Source organism: Crassostrea angulata, chromosome 1, assembly GCF_025612915.1.
Source record: "Crassostrea angulata isolate pt1a10 chromosome 1, ASM2561291v2, whole genome shotgun sequence".
Lineage (NCBI taxonomy): Eukaryota > Metazoa > Mollusca > Bivalvia > Ostreida > Ostreidae > Magallana > Magallana angulata.
In genome coordinates, this window is record NC_069111.1 from 19,869,361 (window position 1) to 19,882,317 (window position 12,957).

Here is a 12,957-nt window from a genome sequence, read left to right on the forward strand (position 1 = left end):
GAGAAAATATACCTCAAAGAATATTTTCTCCCATAGGATTTGGGTGGGCGTTTAGTTGGGATGAAAAACCCCACCATTTTCCTATGGGATTTTTTTAATTTACAGCTTATACTCTCTCCTGGGTTTTTGCTTCCACCACTTTTCGCTCGATATTTCGATTATAATAAATACCTTTGTGCTTAAACTACGTTTATCCACTAACATGAAAAATGTCCAGATTATCTTTTGAAACGCCCCCTCTACCACTTCAGGTTTCAATACACATCCCAAAATAGAAAGTCTACGAAGACTGTGCATTGTAACAGCAATTATTAAGCCCGGATGATAACATTGAAAAATTGTGCGAGGTGTCCCGAGTACTTCCGAATGGAGAAAAGATGTAAACATTTCCCATTATAAATCTTCGTAAGAAACTTGTTTTCGTACCTGTAAACTTTTATGAGTTAAATGGGATAATTTGTCAATGATTATCAAAGACCTTAATTTAGTATATTATGAACAACACAAGTGTTTTTGAACTGATTTATTAAGTTGGCAGGTAATGTCCACAGTGGTACAAAAAATGCTACAACAATGGGGTAGCCGACAACATGGCATACCCCCTACATCAACATTTTATGTCCTCCCTGCTGGGAAAAGTAGTACGCTGGGTTGACTGCAATCGTGCTACGGACACAATTCAACACAAATTTGATAATATATTTGTATTACATGATTTTGATTTTCTTTACTCAAATGTCTTATTAGTCCACATTATATATTTATATACATCAACATCAACCACAACAAACTCACTACATACTGAGAACAGTTCGATGGTTGAATTGAAGGTGACAATTACGCCACATGGGCACCAAAGGCGCCCACCGCCACCTCGTGGAGGTAGGCAACTTCAATTGAACACCACTGTGGACATGTTTGTAAGGACCCTAGAATTTAATTCACTGGGAAAACCACTCCCTCCTTGTTTTTCACAAAGTATTCCAATGCCCCCTGTAGGTTATTTAGATAAATGTCGTTCCCCAGACCTGACAGATGTACCCCATCCCGGCTGTACAGTTGTGTAGGTTTTCCTAAAAACTGTGTATGCCTAAGAAGCCTCCCCCCACAACCTAGGATTTCTTTGGCTGCTGCCCTGTTTCGTGTCTGTTCCATTGCCCTAATGTTTTTTGAGTAACGCCATGCTACCCTGGGCAGCAAGAACGACCAAACTAGTTTTGTGTTTGGGAAGATAGAAGCAATTAAACGTAAATACCACCTTACCCTATCTAACAACTTTTGGGTTTTTACTTGCCCTATGTCATTGGCACCACAATGGATAACTATAAAATAAGGTGGATTCTCAAACTGGGCTAACCATTTGAGCTTGCAGGCCAGATCAACAAATCGCAACCCCCATAGCCCTGCCACCAAATGTCGATCCCTTTTGTCTGGAGTCCTAAGCCCTGCCCCCCTGGCCTGCTTAAGGCTGCAATTCCTGCATTTCTTACAATGGAGGATCCCACTATCCAGACTGAACATCTTAGCCCTGCAAAATTTATTTGGAACATGTAAGTGGAGACCTTATATAAGTTTGAAATGCACTTGACTTCCATCTCCCTGCAAGCCTTATTTCCTTATCTGATAAACCTTTCTCAGCTGCAGCAGTAGCTTGACCTATCCTAAAGGAATGGGTTGTATATAACTTACTATTATAACCCAACACTGCCAAAGCTTTACCCATTACTTCTGAAAACTGATACCTAGTAATTGGTTTGCCATCAAAATGACAATACAGTGGGCCTGATATTTTTGGACGAATTTGCATGTAATCAATCATACAATGCACTGGACATGTAATGCCAACATGACTATTTAATACAATTGTTTCCCCCTTGTTAAACTGGTCAGTCTTGGAATGCCTTAACACTGTTTGTAAATGATTATCTTTAATCTTGACATCTTGAATCCCTAATATCACTTCTGAATTGTTACCTTTTGATAAAGTCAGTTCCCCAACTCTTAGAAATGCTAAGGTATAGGCAGACGAAAACAAAATGGCTTCATAGTTGTTATGGCATATGCTAGTCAGCACCCTCATCAATTGAGCAAGCATGTGCTCAGTCAAAGGTAATCTTCTGTCCACCCTATTTCTAAGACGCTTAAAACCCTGAAGGAGTTTTGCTACAATAAACCTATTTGTATTATCCATTAAACCCCCAATCTTGCATTTGTACCCAATAGCTGATATGTAAGCTCTAGCTGTTGCATCTGAATAGCCATTTAGGGACAGGTATGCTATAAAATTTACCAAATGATCAAGAGGAGGGGGCCAGGTAACTGATAACTGGGTAAGAACTCTTAACTTTTCAAAGGCAGAAATTCCAGTGATATATGTAGATGTGGTTTTAACTGCATTTGCTGCATTTAACAATCTAGTGGCCTGACTTCCAAGATCAAACTGTGAAACCTGGCTGGAATTGGATCTGGGTCTTTTCTGGCTACAAGAGCAAGGTTCCGAAAACGCCTCCACTGCTTACGAGAAATTGCATCTGCTATACTGTTATCTAGACCAGCTATATGCTTAGCTTTAAATGTAATAGTATATTTCATAACAAATAAAACCAGTTGCCTTAACAAACACATAATTCTTGGTGACTTTGATGACTGTGAGTTCAGTATTCCAACTAAAGTCATACTATCTGTATGAAATTGCACCTTTTTCCACTTAATGCCTCCCCCCAAACCATCACTGACAATACTATAGGCACTGGCTCTAGAAAAGTTATGTCTCTCATAATAGCCTGATTATTCCAACAACAAGGCCATTGATAATACATCCATCTACCCCCAAAATAACATCCACATCCCAGTCCTGCTGAGCCAGCACTATCTGTAAACAACTGAAGAACCCTTGAACTATTCCATTCCCTTTGGGGGAAATAAGCTTTTCCATTAAAATCAACCAAGAAACTTAGCCACATTGTCATATCCTGTTTAACAGCTGAATTGAGTCGAATATAAAAATCTGGATTTGAAATCCCTATCATTGCATCATAAAACCTTCTGTTAAAAGCTCGACCACCTCTGACAGCTTTGCTAAAGAAATTAAGCTTTCCTACCAATGATTCTAATGTACGAACTTTGACCTTTTTTCTGACCATGAGGGCTTCTAATAAACCTTTCAGCTCTAGTATTTTTCCCTAGGTATCCTAATACACATTTGATTTGTGTCTATCTCTATACCTAAAAAAGTTCAACATGTGACTGGACCTTGAGTTTTTTCAACTGCCAAAGGAACACCACATTCTGTGCAAATTGACTGAAATGAACTCCTCAAATTATAGCAATTTCCTGAACCTTTACTTCCTGCAAAAATGAAATCATAAATAATGTGACAATGTACCTAAACCTGAATTTTCAACTGTAGCCCATTCTAAAAATAGTGAAAATTTTTCAAAAATGGCACAGGATAAAGAACAGCCCATTGGCAAACATTTATCATAGTAATATTTTCCTTGAAATTTAAAACCTAACAGCTCAAAGTCCCCAGGATAAATTGGAAGTAACCTAAAAGCATTTTTAATGTCATCTTTGCCCAGTTCTGCACCCTGTCCCAATTCTGCAATCATATCCACAACAGAATCAAAAGATGTATATTTTACTGAACATAATTGAGGATCTTTAAATGCATTGATACCAAGAGAAGGAGGGTAAGACAGATGTGTGATCATCCTCCAACCTCCACTTGATTTTGGTACTAAACCTATTGGGGAAATGTGCATATTTTTGGTATTGATGGATTAGATAATGGACCCATAACCCGACCCGCATTAACTTCTTTGTTAATCTTTTCTTCTAATTGAGCTTTGTGCTCATTAGCTAACACAAGATTTCTAGAAAAACTACCTAACCTTGGCCCCACATAATTTAATTTAAACCCCTTTGACAAACCCTCAAGTAATTCCTTTGCAGCTTCCCTTACTGTATAGTCTTGTACAATTCTAGAGATTTTATCAACCCTAATTGGTGAATGCTCTAGGTCCCAAATTCCTGTACCCCCCGAGAAATGCTGAGCTGGTCTGGTGGTGGAAAGTGATTGAGGTCCCGCTTGTCTAAACCTTTGAGGAGAGCCATATCCTGATGGGCGAGGCAGGCGTTGGCTGAAATTTGACACATGTCTACGTGGATGGGCCGACATTGGACAGTTCAACATAGAATGCTCATGCCCACATTTTATTCACACATGTGAATATGAACATGGATTTCTGATGCAAAACCCTTGACAATTGAACGCATAGCACTTAATGACACCATAGAACCCTGAAACTGGAGAAGAATTGCTAGCACCCACCATATACATAACCCAAAGTTCTGAGTCTACTACTGCCCATGACTTGGATGGGTCCATTGCCATTTTAAGCCTAAATTGCTCGTCGTACTGCTTCCACCCCACTGATCTCCCTGCCCCTACTCTAATATTATGCATGTATTTCAACAAATCTTGAGTTTTGTCACTGTGCACAGCAGTAAATATACTCACATAAATTAAAAATGCATCAGTCCACTTTTTAATTGTAACAATTTTTATGCTAGACTTTGACCTTGAACAAAGCTGACCGTCATTGCCCATGACAGAAACCCTTTCGCTTGCACTATCCTCAGTATTAGAATTTTTTAGCAATGTAGCCAAATCAATGTATTTGCCCAGAATGATTTTTCTGTCTAATTTGTGCATTAACATTGTGACCCAACGAAAACTGCACAGAGTTTAATTGGGGCGGAATGCAACCTTCAATACACGCAACTGTTGCGAGTGCATTACCTGGGATGGGTGCAGCATCCATGCCGCCAGGGCTTCCCGGGGCCGCGTCCCCATGCAGTGTTACTGGTGCCATCATCTGCGGGACGTCTTCTTCGGAGAGGCTCTCTGCCTGTGCGGACGATGATCCCACATCGCGGGTTTTTTCGTTTCTCTTTCTCTTATTCTTCGGGCCCTTTGTTCCCTCGGCTTGACCTCTTTTGACCTTTGGCATGTTCGCTCAAAAAAATATCCCAATTATTTTAATTTTAATTAAACTTCAAATTCAATTATCATAACGATAACTAAACTATTACACATATCAAGACAACTTTAAAATGTCCTCGTGGTAAAGGGCTGGTCTAATGGCTTGCACCATGCACCAATTTTTTTTTTATAAATCTATTCCAATCAATCTAAAATTATGCCATCGAGCGAAATAAAAATAACCGCTTTAGACTTGGATACTTATTTGCATTAATGAACTGTTATAAACATTAATAAGTGCTCAAACTATTTCGAAATTATAAAAATCTTTGAGCTTTGATAACGGCGCATATTACGAGACAAACTCAAATATGCGCTAATATATCTTGGATATTTTCCATTTCGTCGATTTCAACTGTACCTCTTTCACAGGTATGTGTATTTTTATTAAAATCATCAAAAAGTGATGAAAGCAATAACTTGGAACAGACTTTAGTTATAAGAAAACTTATGCATTGTGCATGATGATGTTGACATGGGGATGTCGTTGCAGAAAATCCCACCGGAATATTGGAATTATTTTTACAAAAGTCTTACGGAAAGGGTAGCTGAAACCCAGATCATGTCGTGCCCGGACTTAAATGTCGCTCTGTTTATAAATATGTCATTGTATAATACTACCGCATATCCTAAACATGCAAGGCTATGCGGTATTATTGTTACAGGTTTTTTTTACAACCATCAATTTAAATTCAATAATATACGCGATCCAGTAAAACGACTTAGTATACTCATCCCTGTCTCAAGTTTTTGCTTCCATCGATTTGTATACCCCCGCTCTGAAGGAGGAGGTATACTGTTTACCCTTGTGTGTCTGTCTGTCCATCTGTCCGTCTGCCTGTGTGTCCGTAACACAAATTTTTAAACTCTCTATCTATATAATGATTTTTTAATGATTATCATTAGTTATAGGGATGTCTCGTTGAAATCAAAATATGCAATATGTAGGCCCCATATGTTAGATACATGAGAATCAGAAGTAAAATGCGAACTCTGCGGCTTTGACTGTTGTGTTGACTTTACACAGTGAAATTGCAAGTTACAGACGAGAGGGTAAATAACACGAAAAGTAGGTGAATGGGACATTGTAAACTATACACCGGTAAGTTTCTGACATGTGATGGTACAACATGCACACGGTACGGAAGGTCAACCCTTTGCAGGGAATTGGCTGGGGGAGGACTAAAAAGCTGAAAAATCTTGAAAAAATTGAAAGATATGAAGGGAATGAAATGTGTGTCGATATAAAAGGGATATGAAATCTCATAAGCCAGTATGTAGAAAAATTTATAATTACAGGTTTAGACTTGTAATTTTCTTCAGAAATTGGTGATTGGCCTTATAAAGAGTGAATTAAAGATATATGTGCTGAATGAGTTCTGAAGACAAACATCCTCTGGCTACAATGAAATATATAGAAAAACTGTCCCGTGCCACCTTAGACATGCCATAACGTGGGATGTATTTTTGTACCAATCGGGCGTCAACTTCCTGTTAAATGACGACTTTTGTTTATTTTTAATCGAAATTTTCAAACAAATTTTCGTCAAAGATTTCTCAGCAACTATTAATCGCAGATGCTTGAAATTTGAACACCCTATTTGTTTAGGCAAGCCAAATCGTGGGATCGTCGAACGCCAACTTCCTGTTAAATGTCGACTTCGCTTATTTTGCATATTCACATTAGAGCGGGGGTTTCACTAGTGAGCATTAGTTCATGATCCCAGATATCTTATTTCTCAATATTTCAATAATATTAACTAGATGCTGTCATTAGACAGTAATACCCGCACCATGTGTTTGCCCCTAAATAACACTGTTTTGTACCAGTTTAATTAAAAATGAAGGCTATATGCAAGCTCCAGTAATACAATTAAAATTTATAATTTTTATAACTGAAGGATGAGATCCCTTCCCATATGATAATACACATCGTGACATGAGCAGCACTTTATGTGCAATTTGGGGTAGAACTGTTTGCATTGAATTTTCAGTTAATCAATAATCTTAACATTTTATGTCATAGAAAGTATAATGGTCTATATAATTATTACAAACAAAATTAAAAATTAAATTATACCCCTCCCCGTGGCGGTTGCCGGTTTTAGATTTGCTTCTGTGTGCCTACATGAACATCATCGTGTGCACAGATTTAGAGAAGGGGTTGGAGTGAGGGGTCCAGACCCCCCCCCCCCCCCATGAAAATTCATTTATATCAATTGTAAAAGTACCAAAAATACACCTTGGACCCCAATGCTCTTACAGACATGTAAACGCTCAAACCCATTGCGCTTCAATGTTAGGTAACATTATTTGGGGGGTAAATATTTAATCAATATTTGATATACTTTATTGTTTATCTCAATAGAAAGTATACATGTACATCACAATATGCAGGTGTCCTGCACCACCTTAAAGCTGTTTTTTACCTAATAAATTAGTGCAAGTGGATTTGAAGAATAGGTCATAAAAATACATGCATGTTACTAATGAATGATCTTTGTCTGAAGTTACGTACACAACACAGGTCTGCATGTCTCATTAGCGGGTACTAGTTTTACCCAGCTCTTCGATTAGATGGGTTCACGTGTATACATACATGGGTGTTGCTAAAACGCGGAACGGAAAACGGAACGGAAAGCAGAAGGGAAGGGAAAACGGAAAATCTTATCTAATGTTATTTACCTCATAGATTTGTTAATCATGCTAAAACGATATATTTTATGTACCTTTTTATTTTTTTTTTTGAAAGATTAGCAATATTAGATTATTTATTCATTATTTATTATTTATTTCCTCAAAATTAACAGTACATGCATTGACCACTATATTCTGTCCCAAAATATCCTCGATTCACTTTTTGCTGTATACAGTGAAACTTCTAAACCGACAGGCTGCCGGACCAGACAAAAGGGCCGTTTTACAGGGAGTGCTGGTTTACTGAGGTTCAGTTAAAACTAGCCATTGTCAAGGAAGTTATGTCTCTGTTTGATCCATTTATATAAATACAATACATGCATGTATAGAATTACAGGCATAATGCTTTTTGTAACTTATAGACAATAATAAGATTTATATTTATTGTGAAAATGAACCATGCATAATAATATAATTTCAATTACAGTTGAATGTAAAAGCATTGCGCAAACATGATCACAAAGATAGAACATGTACGTGTGTACAAAGTCATATGTCAAATTTCCTTTGAAAGGCCGCTTATATCAACTTGCGTTTACATCGAAACTCTGATAAAATGTTTTAGTTTTGGAAACATTTGAAATGAAATTCAAATGTTTTTTGTGTGAATGTAGAATATAAAATCACAGTAGATAAAACATTTAAAAAAGTCTTATCAAGAATTTGTTATCTAAACAGTTTTGCCGCTTGTATCATTGATTCGATTTATCGCCGAGTTCAAATCTTAACTCAGTGTAGTATAAAATAGAATACAATAACTAAATACGAATCGAATCAATGAATTAAAAAATAAAACAAGAATAAACAAAAAAAAACACGATCTCTAAATCATTTAAAGAATAACAACATTAATTACACAACCCGTTATAAAGCCATATTCAATACGCGTAATTAACACCTATCACACTGACACTCTGTCGAGTCGGTGTACCTGCTGTTTTCACACCTTCCGTCAATTATAGGGGGTGTCTCTGTCCTTTGGCTTTATGCCGGTTTAGTGAGGGTATATTTCAGACGTTTGTTAAAGACCGGCCGAGAAAAAACGGCCGGTGTCCGGTATTCAGGGGGTGCCGGTTTTTTAAGGGTTTATATATAAGAAATAAAGAGAGAGCTGGCCGGGACTTTTTAAATCGGCCGATATTTAGGGGGTGCTGGTTTTCAGGGGTGCCGGTTTTGAGAAGTTTCACTGTATTTATATATACCTCAGGGTTCAAGCGATTCTCTTATAGAAGAATTACACATTCTCATTATTCTTTCTTTCAAACGTCCTCTCTAGCTTATCAGCTGGTATAAATACACGGCTAAAAACAAAGAAGTCTACAGGGTTTAGCATTTCAACAGACCCGGATTATAGTGTTGAAAAATTGTGCAAGGTCTTCTGAGTGACTTCCAAATGGAGAAAAGATGTCAACATTTTCCATTATAAATCGTCCAAATGTGCTGCATGAATATTTTGGGATCGACATACTATAGTCCCAATATATAATCGTAAAATCAAATTAGGCAACGTCTAGAGCTCTCTATTTGGATCATATGTATGTAGCTGCTGGAATAAACAACTGCTTAGTAATGCAAACGTAAACAAAATTGTATTGCTAAAAATACTAGTTTCACAAATTTCTAGTTTCACAAATTACCGGGTATATTTTAATGTTTTCTGTATTTTAATTTTTAATGTCGTCAGTCCTACGGTTTTTTTTCTTCCATCTCAATGATACTGTATCGTCTGTATGATAAAAGATCGTCTAGAACACCGACAATTCAATTTTGATGTAAGTATATACATGTACATCATCATATTTGAAATATAAAAATACTCAAAACACGCATAAAACGCTTTCACGAACTGCGTACGTTACGCTGATATGCCAGCAATACCATATAAGAAAAATAAGTAAAAAGTTATAGCTAATTTACCTGTTTAATCATGTAAATGTTTCACAATTCGTATACATTAGATTTTTCCGTTTCGTACTCAACTAAAGCCGAATGAATACATGCAATGCTATAACTGATAGACATTCATATGAATATTAATAAGATAACAACATGTTGATAATCATTCATTAGATATAAATAAAAGATACAAAGTAAATCGTTTCTGGCCAGTCTATACCCTTTTTAAGCGATAAACGTGATGCTATTTTCCATTCCGTTCCGTTTTTCGTTCCGCGTTTTAGCAACACCCATACATACATGTCTGTGTTTTCCGTATGCAGAAAAGGATTAGGCAACTAGTTAAGATCAGCTAAAGGAATTCATTTTTAGCTCACCTGAGCTGAAAGCTCAAGTGAGCTATTCTGATCACATTTTGTCTGTCGTCCGTCTGTCCGTCCGTCTGTCCGTCTGCCTGTCCGTAAACTTTTCACATTTTCAACATCTTCTAAAGAACTACTTGGCCAATTTCAACCAAACTTGGCACAAATCATCCTTAGGCAAAGGGGATTCAAAGTTGTGAAAATTAAGGGCCACACCCGTTTTCAAGGGGAGATAATTAGAAATTAATGAAAAATTTCGAGAAATTTTCAAAAATCTTCTTCTCAAGAACCAGAAAGCCAGGAAAGCTGAAACTTGTGTGGAAGCATCCTCAGGTAGTGTAGATTCAAAGTTGTGAAATTCATGACCCCCGGGGGTAGGGTGGGGCCACAATGGGGGGTCGAAGTTTTACATAGGAATATATAGAGTAAATCTTTAAAAATCTTCTTCTCAGAAACTAAACAGCCAGGAAAGCTGAAACTTGTGTGGAAGCATCCTCAGGTAGTGTAGATTCAAAGTTGTGAAATTCATGACCCCCGGGGGTAGGGTGGGGCCACAATGGGGGGGTCGAAGTTTTACATAGGAATATATAGAGTAAATCTTTAAAAATCTTCTTCTCAGAAACTAAACAGCCAGGAAAGCTGAAACTTGTGTGGAAGCATCCTCAGGTAGTGTAGATTCAAAGTTGTGAAAATCATAACCCCTGGGGTTAAGTTGGGGCCACAATGGGGGGTCGAAATTTTACATAGGAATATATAGAGTAAATCTTTAAAAATCTTCTTCTCAGAAACTAATCAGCCAGGAAAGCTGAAACTTGTGTGGAAGCATCCTTAGGTAGTGTAGATTCAAAGTTGTGAAAATCATGACCCCCGGGGGAAGGATGGGGCCACAATGGGGGGGGGGGTCGAAGTATTACAAAGGAATATATAGAATAAATCTTTAAAAATCTTCTTCTCAGAAACTAATCAGCCAGGAATGCTGAAACTTGTGTGGAAGCATCCTCAGGTAGTGTAGATTCAAAGTTGTGAAAATCATAACCCCTGGGGTTAGGTTGGGGCCACAATGGGGGTCGAAGTTTTACATAGGAATATATAGAGTAAATCTTTAAAAATCTTCTTCTCAGAAACTAAACAGCCAGGAAAGCTGAAACTTGTGTGGAAGCATCCTCAGGTAGTGTAGATTCAAAGTTGTGAAAATCATGACCCCCAGGGGTAGGGTGGGGCCACAATGGGGGGTCGAAGTTTTACATAGGAATATATAGAATAAATCTTTAAAAATCTTCTTCTCAGAAACTAATCAGCCAGGAAAGCTGAAACTTGTGTGGAAGCATCCTCAGGTAGTGTAGATTCAAAGTTGTGAAAATCAAAACCCCTGGGGTTAGGTTGGGGCCACAATGGGGGGTCGAAGTTTTACATAGGAATATATAGAGTAAATCTTAAAAAATTTTTTTTCTCAGAAACTAAACAGCCAGGAAAGCTGAAACTTGTGTGGAAGCATCCTCAGGTAGTGTAGATTCAAAGTTGTGAAAATCATGACCCCCAGGGGTAGGGTGGGGCCACAATGGGGGGTCGAAGTTTTACATAGGAATATATAGAATAAATCTTTAAAAATCTTCTTCTCAGAAACTAATCAGCCAGGAAAGCTGAAACTTGTGTGGAAGCATCTTCAGGTAGTGTAGATTCAAAGTTGTGAAAATCATAACCCCTGGGGTTAGGTTGGGGCCACAATGGGGGGTCAAAGTTTTACATAGGAATATATAGAGTAAATCTTTAAAAATCTTCTTCTCAGTAACTAATCAGCCAGGAATGCTGAAACTTGTGTGGAAGCATCCTCAGGTAGTGTAGATTCAAAGTTGTGAAAATCATGATCCCTGGGGGTAGGGTGAGGCCACATTGGGGGGGGGGGGGGGGTGGGTTAAAATTTTACATAGGAATATATAGAGTAAATCTTTAAAAATCTTCTTCTCAGAAACTAATCAGCCAGGAAAGCTGAAACTTGTGGGAAGTATCCTCAGGTAGTGTAGATTCAAAGTTGTGAAAATCATGACCCCTGGGGGTAGGGTGAGGCCACATGGGGGGGGGTGTTAAAGTTTTACATAGGAATAAAGAGTAAATCTTTAAAAATCTTCTTCTCAGAAACTAATCAGCAAGATGATTCTTTTTAATTGTTAAGACTTTGGCTCCAGGACAATTCTTCGGCCTCACAAGAAGGTTCAGAGTTTGATGTAGCTAAATATCCCATATATAAACAATTGTAAAGGATCTTTTTGAGAACTGCAATACTCAACATGTGATATGACTATAAAATTGAAGCAGGCAGCCATTTTTTCATTAGAATCATTTTGTATTACTGTTTTGGGTTATTGCCCTTGATTTATTGATTCTTGATTATTTTAATTAATGCATCCACTGTTAACCAATTAATGTGATGATTATTTTTATACAATAATAAATATTCAATGTATATAAGTTGTTCTGCATAAGTAGTTTTGGGTTAGGCTGGATTAGTTTGTTTATTTTTGATTTCCAATTTTTAGATACTATGAATTATTTTAGGCTGGCACATATATAGGGACAGTGTCTATTGCATTGCAACGAGTGACTGTTTGGGGTTAAACTTGAACAGGTACGGAGAGATTGAGGGTGTTGACATCCCTGCTCTTTCTAATTTTCGTGTTTTTCTAACCAACGATACAGAATGTGCGGTCATTTCTGCCCTGTATCGCATTGATACAAGTGTGCGGTCATACCTGCTTGTAATGGTGGTGGTTGCGGCGGAGCACTAGTGTATGGTCATCCCTGCTGGTGTTCTGGCCTTTCTAGTGCAAGTGTGCGGCACTCCCTGCGTTAGGTTGAGCTGTTGGCGCAAGTGTGAGGTCATCCCTGCTTGCGTTATCTCTGCTTGCATTAACGTTGGTACCTGTTGAGTTGCGTAGGTGTGCGGTCATCCCTGCCTGC

The 12,957-nt window shown here is 37.8% G+C and overlaps 1 pseudogene; it reads right to left on the reverse strand.

The window, feature by feature from the left end:
- Positions 1 to 896: 896 nt before the first annotated feature.
- LOC128192382 (uncharacterized) lies at positions 897 to 5,169 on the reverse strand (annotated as a pseudogene).
- Between the last annotated feature and the right edge of the window lie 7,788 nt (positions 5,170 to 12,957).